The following is a 9,801-nucleotide window of genomic DNA, read 5'->3' as shown; positions in this document are numbered from 1 at the left end:
GGCTTGAATATCTAATATTTTTTGTGAAATAAATTAAGTAACATTTTCAATCATTTGTATGGACTAATACTTTAGATTCTCCAGCGTATTCCCTCCTATATGGCACAAAATTCTCTCTGTAGGCTGTACTATTTTTACATTAACACAACTGCAAAGAGCAAAACAAACACAAACAGACAACAGTATGGCCGGCTTCACACAGGTATCTAAGAAACTGGTACCTGAACTCTCCGCATTATAGTCATTTATGATGCCAGGAGTCTCTGCTACCCTTTGCCTATACTGCCCCATACTGAAAATATGATTACAGTAGGGAGGCAGAAACTCTTAATATCATAGGGGTCCAGCCAACATCCAGTCCATTTCTTAGGAATTGAACCTGTAATTGTAAAGCCATTCTCGTTATGGGAAATATAAAGAAGGACATATACCGTACTATTTCTTCCTGCTGGATCCAATTCTGGCTGTAGCTTCGCAAGTATATGAAAATACCCTGACCGCTCCTTCACTTAGGGTCTCTTCAGTTTTTTTTAAAAGCTTTTTTATTCTTTTTTGAAAACAAACAAACAAAAAAAAAAACCTATAAAATAAAAGTATTTTTTGGTCACACATTGAGGGAAATTTACTAACCCATCTAAGGCAAAGGCCCCATGTTGCGGAAATGCAACTTTTTGTGTTGCAGATTTTGCTGCTTTTTTTTTTTGAGCCAAATACAAGAATGACTACAAAAGGAATGAAAAATTTCTAGGAAGTTCTTATACTTCTTCCCTCTGCTCAGTCCACTCCTGGCTTTGGCTTAAAAAACTGCAACAAAAAAAAGCTGCGTTTCTGCAACGTGGCACTCCAGCCTAAGGCTGCGTTCACCTGGAGTTTTTTTTGTCAGAAATTTGGTCAGGAAACTGACTCAAATTCCTCCTCCAAAAAATGCCTCCCCATACAGTCCTATGGTGAGGTGTTTTTAGGAGGAGGAATTTGAGTCAGTTTCCTAACCAGAAAACTGTGTGAACGCAGCCTTAGGGTAAGTTCACACGGAGTTTTTTGGTCAGAATTTTGAGGCCGTATCCGCCTCAAAACCATAAAGACTGCTCCCTTAGGGTAAGTTCACACAGGGTTTATTGGACCAGAACCTGAGGCTGTGACTGAAAGCCGATGCACTGCACCGGCATCCAGCCTCACACTCTGCTCCGGATTAGGCCCAATGAATGGGCCTAGTCCAGAGGAGGGTGTGTCTTCAGGCCGAATTGTGAGGGGATTCGGCCTAAAAAATGAGCACGTCGGAAGAAATGGCTCCCGAAAAAAGACCTGAGCAGATCCCATTGATTTCAATGGAAGCTGTCTTTTTGGTCAGGGTTTTGAGGTGAATACGGCCTCAAAACCCTTACCAAAAAAAAAAAAAAAAAAAAAAAATTAAACTTACCCTTAGGGTTCCACATAGCAGCTAAAAAAAAAAAATACTGTGAAAAAAACATAGCAAAAACACATTTTTTTTTGTAAAGTTTTATATTGAGTTTTGCTGCTTTCTTCTCTTTAAACTCCCCCTATTAAACTTACCATGCTGCTTTTTTTCATTCATGCGTGCGTTTTACAGGGTTGGAATTTGGAGAGGAATTTGAGGTATAAGATACCACATATTCTTCTCTAGGTAAAGATGTGTGAGCCTAAACTTAAAAAGAGGTGATCTGGTTTCTAAGATTGATGACCTATCCTTAGGATAGGTGACATACTATCTGCCAGGGTCCAATATTGAAGTCTATGGGTAGAACTGCAGTACCTAAACTCGCCATTAGTTTGCCTCTGCAGCAGTGATCTGCGGGGGTCCAATACCCAGGACCCCCACAGATCTAATATTGATGGCCTATGTTAAGCACAGGCCATCAATCATAGAAACCAGATCACCCCTTTAAGTGTAGCGCAGCCTTATAATAGATCTGTCAGTTTCTCCCGAGGTGTTTTGTCATTTGGTTGAATAAAACATTACCTGCACATGTGAACAGAGCCTAAGAAATACCTATACACGCAGTCAGCTTTTTATACAAGCTGTACATCCAGTCCCTTGGTGTGTACATTGACCTATAGTTAATAACTTTACATTTTCACAGTAAAATAGAAATTGCATGGTTTTTTTTAGCTTCCCTTTCAATTCTTAAAATATTACGATTTCTGTAATGTACTGTATAAATTTGCTCTCAAGAGCCAAAATCTGGCAGTAAAATAAAGTCCTGAATACTGAGGTAGAAGAGGCAGAATGACGGAAAAGATGGCTTTGTATGAGCTCTAGACAGTGCAGAACACAGGAGCGATGTGCTAGGGATAACGTCTCCTGTCACCACAGTGTTACAGTCCCGTATATACATGGAGGATACACTGTGTATATACATGGAGGATACACTGTGTATATACATGGAGGATACACTGTGTATACTTTGTACATTTCCTCACATTGCACAATCCCCGTTTGTTGTCACGGTCGCGTCACCGAGTCTATCTGTCCGGCGTGTGAGGAGAGCGCGGGAAAATCCTAGACTTGTCTGAGAGCGGTGCCCGCGCGGGGTGAGCTGAGGGGACGCGCTGACCGGAAGGTTACCCGCCGCCATGTTCAGTCCTCACTGAGGAGCTTTGTGACCTCTCTTTGTTGGACGGACGTGTGTGGTGTGGCTAACGCTTACCATACAGACACACACCATTATTTAGTGAGGAGAACGCTCCTTATTTGTGTTGCATTCAGTTTCTTAAACAGTTTACAGTATATAAAAGTAACTCTAAGCAGCAGCCACATAGGCTACAATCTGGTGCCATGTCTGCAGCCTTTACACATACCTAAGATTTCTTCTGCCTCTTCCAGACATAATTCTGTACATAACATGTGCACCTCACAAAATAGGGGCATGTTGGCACATCGCCCTGCCTACATCAATAAATGGGAGAATGGCCACTTGCAAAAAAAACGTTGGCTGCAGGGCAAGGCTCTGTTCACATCTGCACTAACATTTTTGCTTTTCAATAGTAGCAGAACAAGGGAAAGGGTAGAAGTACTGGAGTGGTAAAAATGGAAAAGAGACCACACTGACTATAATGGAGGTCCACTGAGCTTCCATCTGGGAGCTGCGCCATTTTGTCTGCTATTTTCTACTACTTCTCCAGTAGTGGTTCCTAATGGAGCCTCCAGTACAGATATAAACAGTCTGTGAAATGTGAAGGGCATGTATAATGTAAATAAATACTTCATCCAAGGTTGTGGATCAACAACTTCTCAAAAGGTTTTGTTTTTGTTTTTTTACTGTAAAATAAAAAATAAATAAAAGTAAAGCTGATAAACTGCATAAAGCTACATTCACACCTGCATTGGAGCCTCCGTTTCAAGAATCCGCTGGAGTGTGTGTCCAAAATTGCCAAATGTAAAAGTCCTGCAAGTCCAACTTTTTCGGTTTTAAAGAATGGACGCCTGATGGAACCGGTTATAATTAATGGGGTCCGTTCGGGTTACGTACGTGACCATGTAAGTACGGGCCAGCAGGTAACAAGGATCCGCGACTAGGAGACAGACGCACACTGGCAGGTATATAACACACTTTACTTATGGAAAATGGGAAGGAATAAACAAAAGAAACTAAGTTACATATAACAGTATGAGGATAACGCCCGCTATAAACTGGCCCTAGCTGTCCCTGAGATACTTGTACGGTACCGGGTTTATACAGTCTCTCTCAGCTCTCTGTGGTGCTCCCTCGATGCAGGCCTATCCAGGAACTCAGCAGACTCTGGCTTGCTTCTGTCTTGGGTGAAGGTCTGAACCCAGTCCAAGGCACAGTCTGGCTTTAGTCCCCAGAACAATCTCCACAACACTGCCGCTTTCTCCAGTCAATCTCTGCAGTGTTTCAGGCCTTCTACTATGGCCTACAGCAGCAATGGCCTCTCACAGGTCCTCACAGCACACACTCTGGATCCACCCCACGCTGCTCTGTGCTTCCTGCTCACGTCACTTCCTCTGGACCGCACCATTTACCAAACAGAACAGGGTGATTATTGTCTCTCACAGTAGTGCAGTCCAAGGCTATATTTCTTCATACCAGTAGATGGCAGCAAAACACCACTGTTAAGACAATAGGGGCTACTACTGACTGCTACATACCCCCCCAGTCGAATGTTGGCAGTCCCTGACAATAGCTCCATCAACACATTTCTGTAATCGTAATGTTGTGATGTAACGATGGGCCGCTGGCCAAACAAAGTCATTCTGGGCATAGCGCACTGGCGGTACACCCGCTGTAGAACGACTAGTCCGCCGCAAGCTTGTCATATCGTCAGCAAGTGTAGAGGTCGGTCTCTCATTAGGAAGGTCAGATATGGCAGTCGGGGGTGTCACTACTGTTGCAGGCCCAGTTACTGTCGGGGTGGTCACAGCTTCCACAACACCCCCGTTATCATCATCGTCATCCCACAACCAGGGCTCATTTGTGGAGGGGTGCGTCATAATCACTTCCTCCCTGTCGTTCTGAACTGGTCCCTGAGACTGACATGGGCGTAACATGTCACGGTGTAGCGTCCGCATCTGCTTGGTCAGGGTATTTTGGACTTGGTAAACGGGACTATCAACATGAGGGTGGGCCACAATGCAGTAAGGGTCAGGTTCCCACCTACTGTCCAATTTCCCTAGTGGCTTCTTTACTCGTACCAAGACTAAGTCGCCCACTTTAAGAGGGGTGTCCTGCACCGGCCGATGATTAGGGTGAACTTGTTCTTGTAGTCTCTCGCGTACTATCCGATGGACAGTCTCTAATCTCTGATGGTGAGCCTGAATCCAAGTGGGCAGACCTCGATAAGGAAATTCATCGGTGTCTTCGAGGTTGAGGTCTCCCACACCTTTTCCGGATCGCCCAAAGAAGAGAACATATGGGGCGTACCCTGTGACAGAGTGGACTTGATTATTATAGGCCCACAACAATTCAGGCAGGTACTGCGGCCATTGTCGCTTCTTGTCGGCTTCCAAGGTGCGGATCATCTGAAGTAATGTGCGGTTAAATCGTTCACAGGCCCCGTTCCCCTGTGGGTGGTATGTGGTGGTGCGTGACTTTTTCATTCCATAAATACGTTGCACCTCTTGCATGACTCGCCCCTCGAAGCAGGCGCCTTGGTCAGAGTGAATGCGTTGCGGGCAGCCGTACACTCGTATGAAGTGGTGACACAGGGCCTCAGCAGCCGACTCAGCAGTCTGGTCCTTTGTTGCAACGGCTACAGCAAATTTGGTAAAGTGATCTACCATAACTAAGCAATACTGATGCCCACTTGCAGAATATCCCACGGCGAGATAGTCAATCATCAATACTTCAAGTGGCTCTTTCGTCACTATGGTCTGTGTTGGAGCCCTCTGTTCAACTGCTTTGTTGATTTCGCATGCTCTGCAATCACAACATACTTCTTCAACAATGAAGCGGAGACTCGGACAGAAGATCAATCGTTGGAGCCACCTAAAGGTCTTCTCAGCTCCAAAGTGGCCATTCCTACGATGTACCTCGGCGGCTAGTGGTCGGGCCAGGTCAGTAGTCACTACAATTTGATAACAGGCGTCAATCTCAGTTGGCAAATATACACGCCGTCGTAGGATCCCGTCTCTCATCTCCAATCGGTTCCACTGCCCCAGTACCGCTAATACTTCGGGTGACAGCTGGTCTCTTTCGTCAATAGTAGGCTTGCACCCCTTTTTTACACAACGGCATAGCAGTGCCAGGCTTGGATCACGTTGCTGGAGCCCAATCCATTCTTGGTGGGTTGGGCCCAGGAAGGGAGCTACTTGAGTTCCCAGTATTTCGCTCTGTCGAGCAGTCACCACCTTCTGGGAAAACTGGGTGAAATCAGGTACCTCTGTTGATTCTAATTCTTGATCTATGTCCCCGACCGGTGGTTGGGTAGTGACTCGGGACAATGCATCGGCATTCTGATTCTCATTTTTGGAGCGATATTTCACACTGTAGCGGTACTTAGAAAGTCGGGCCATCCACCGTTGCTCCAGGGCACCTAGCTTCGCATTATCCAAATGTGCCAGTGGATTGTTGTCCATCAACACTTGTACTTCTGCCCCGGTGAGGTACCCCGCAAACTTCTCAGTCATTGCCCACACAAGGGCTAATAACTCCAAGCGGAAGGAGCTGTAATTAGCAGGGTTTCTTTCAGAGTCTCGTAATGACCGGCTGCCATATGCGATCACTCTTCTCCATTCTGGATTTGGGAGAGTACTGCCCCAAGACCATATTGGCTGGCGTCTGTATAAAGCTGAAAGGGTAGATGGTAATCAGCATATGCCAGAATTGGAGGGTTGGTCAAAGCATCTTTCAGAGTTTGAAATGCTCTCTCTTGTTCGATACCCCAAGGCACGCATTGAGCCTTTGGACCCCTAGCGGTATTCCTCAATAGCACATTCAGTGGTTCAGCTTTGTGTGCGCAAGTCTTTCACAAATCGCCTGTAATATCCAGCAAGCCCTAAGAAGGCACGGACCTCTCGTAGGGTGGTAGGAGTGGGCCAGTCTCGCACAGCCGCAATCTTCTCACTGGATGGCTGCACTCCACGTCCTGATATTCGATGTCCCAAATATTCAATTTCTTCCTGTAACAGGCGACACTTACTGGGCTTCAACTTCAAACCGTGCTCTCTCAGTCTTCTAAAAACCTGCCCCAGCTTCTGAAGATGATCTTCGAATGTAGCGGAGTAGACAATGATGTCATCGAGGTAAATCAGAGTGAATTCGAAATTGAAATCGCCCAGACATTTCTCCATGAGCCGTTGGAATGTACCCGGGGCATTGGTCAGACCAAAAGGCATGCGGTTGAACTCATATAGACCCATGGGGAGGATGAAAGCCGTCTTCCCTTTGTCCTTCTCACTCATGGGGACCTGCCAGTAGCCGCTTGCTAAATCCAGGGACGAGAAGTAACGGGCCTTGCCTAAGGCCGTAAGCGATTCTTCAATACGGGGGAGCGGGTAAGAGTCACGTACAGTGCAGGAGTTCAGTCTACGATAATCCACGCAGAACCTTAAAGATCCGTCCTTCTTTTTGACCAACACCACTGGTGCAGCCCAAGGGCTTTGACTCTCTCTAACAACTCCATTCTCCAGCATTGAATTCAGCAGATCTTTCACTTCTTGGTACTGTTGGGGTGGTATCTGCCGATATCTTTCCCTGATGGGAGCCGCATCTCCAGTGGGTATTTCATGATAGATTCCCTGTGCACAGCCAAAGTCATTCTCATGTCGTGCAAATGAGGCCACGTGTTCTGCTAGCAACTGGTCTACCTTTCTGACTTGATCAGTGGTATATCGAGAAAGGTTTAACTTCATCCGTTCTTGCAGCAACCGCCCTTCTTCATGGGAGACAATGAGCCCTTCTGCTTCTGTGGACACGGTCACTGACCATTCCCCCTTCCCGGATGGCGTCAGTTCTAAAGGTGTCGCCTTTCGTATTTCAGCTGGGACAGCATAGACCTTGGCAAGGAGGTTACCTGGAGTCAGATCTAAACTCTGGTTATGGGTATTGACACATCGCACCAACACTCTCCCCTGGGTTACCACAGACAAGGAGCAAGCCACCAGCACATTAGTGCACCCGCTCTGGTTAGATAATGGGTCAATCATGACAGAAAGGCCTTCTAATTTCCGAGTGGTGCCCAGTGGTAGCGATATAATAGTCTCTCTTTCAGCTGGTAGTGTTACCTTGGTGTGATGAGGAACAGTAATACAGCCCACGGGCTGTTCTCCACCGGTGGCTCTCTGCAGTCCACACATCCTTATTAATCGCTGTAAGGCAGCCCGAGTGGGTTGGTGAGCAGTAGCTTCTCTCCAATAATTGTGCCCATCTCTAGCAAACAGCAGGTGGTCCATGTCCTTCAGAATATTCATCCCTAAAATTACGGGGATCTGTTTATCATAGCCCTCCTGGACTACGATAATACCTCTTCTGCCTAAGTCTCGGCCGCATATGTTCATGTCCATCCAGACCACTCCGCATACCGGGACATGTAAGTTATTGGCTGCCACAACACTCACAAACATCTCAGGGTCATACTGGGCAGACTGTTGGAAGTACCGTTCATAACATTCTCTTCCCATAGTGGTAACCTGTGATCCCGTATCTATCATTCCAGTAACGAGGACATCATTCATCTTGACCTGCAACACCGGGCTTGCTGCAATCAGTGTATCATTAGGGCTCTTAACTTCCTTCACTCTTTTGTTCCCTTCCAACGCATGCCCCGCTGCGCTGGAACCTTCTAGTTTAAAGGCGGCTGTCTTGGGAACTTGTCTGGGCATTTTGCAGCGACATGTCCCAGTCTTCCACACACCCAGCACTGGATCTCTCGCCGAGGTGGTCGTCTCTCTGGGCCCCCTCGGTAGACCCAACGTTCTCGGTCTTGTTCTGGGCCCCCTCGGTAGGCCCCTGACACTCCACTCTCAGGTACTTTATTCACTCTTCCTCCTTCATAGCCTCTCTTGGCCTGCTGTGCATAATCTTCGCAGCGCTTTGTTAGGTATTCTACTTGTACCTGTAGTTTCTGAATAATGGACTCCAGGTCTCCGGCTTTTCCTATAGCTGCTGCTTCGGCCCCTTGACTTAGTGTGACACTCTGTCTCACCTGTGGCTCTGTCACTTTACTATTCGGACGGTAAATTGCCTCCACCCGTATGTCACCAAAGGTAGATTGTGGCCGTCTCCTTATCTCATCTTGCATTGCCTCTGCTATGATCTTGTCACGTATTCCTATGACAAACTGGTCTCGGAGAGTACGGTCATAGTCGGCTACAGCGTTGATTCCCCCTTTTTCCCTAACTTCATTGAGTAGTTCTTGTAGGGCATTGGCATACTGAGGGAGAGTTTCAGTTTCTGACTGGGTTCGCTGAAAGAACCTGACCTTTAGGGAACCTAATGATACTGTCTCTCCATAAATGGTCTCTAACAAAGTCACTACTTCATCAAATGTCTTTTTCTCATTAGCTGGTTGTAGCCTGACAGTCGTCTTGGCGTCCCCTGTCAGCGTCAGTGTGGCCAACTGTACTATCACATCTGGTGCAATGTCATATATCTGCTGTAAGCCTCGTATCTGATCTGCCCATTCAGCTACCGTCATATTACACCCATCAAATTTTGTCACTTGGCTCATCACTGAGCCCGGCGGCACCATTCTCCTTCCTGGTAAAACAGCTACATTGGGACTATCAGCTGGGGCGCCTGAGCTTGACCCGGCAGAGGTTCCCTCTTCCCTGTCCGACATGTCTCCTGAGCTACGGATCCTGCCGACTACGCCAAAATGTAAGTACGGGCCAGCAGGTAACAAGGATCCGCGACTAGGAGACAGACGCACACTGGCAGGTATATAACACACTTTACTTATGGAAAATGGGAAGGAATAAACAAAAGAAACTAAGTTACATATAACAGTATGAGGATAACGCCCGCTATAAACTGGCCCTAGCTGTCCCTGAGATACTTGTATGGTACCGGGTTTATACAGTCTCTCAGCTCTCTGTGGTGCTCCCTCGATGCAGGCCTGTCCAGGAACTCAGCAGACTCTGGCTTGCTTCTGTCTTGGGTGAAGGTCTGAACCCAGTCCAAGGCACAGTCTGGCTTTAGTCTCCAGAACAATCTCCACAACACTGCCGCTTTCTCCAGTCAGTCTCTGCAGTGTTTCAGGCCTTCTACTATGGCCTACAGCAGCAATGGCCTCTCACAGGTCCTCACAGCACACACTCTGGATCCACACCACGCTGCTCTGTGCTTCCTGCTCACGTCACTTCCTCTGGACCGCACCATTTAC

Source organism: Leptodactylus fuscus, chromosome 5 (assembly GCF_031893055.1).
Source record: "Leptodactylus fuscus isolate aLepFus1 chromosome 5, aLepFus1.hap2, whole genome shotgun sequence".
NCBI classification, from domain to species: domain Eukaryota; kingdom Metazoa; phylum Chordata; class Amphibia; order Anura; family Leptodactylidae; genus Leptodactylus; species Leptodactylus fuscus.
The sequence above is the reverse complement of the archived record's forward strand: the minus strand, read 5'-3'. Positions refer to the sequence as shown.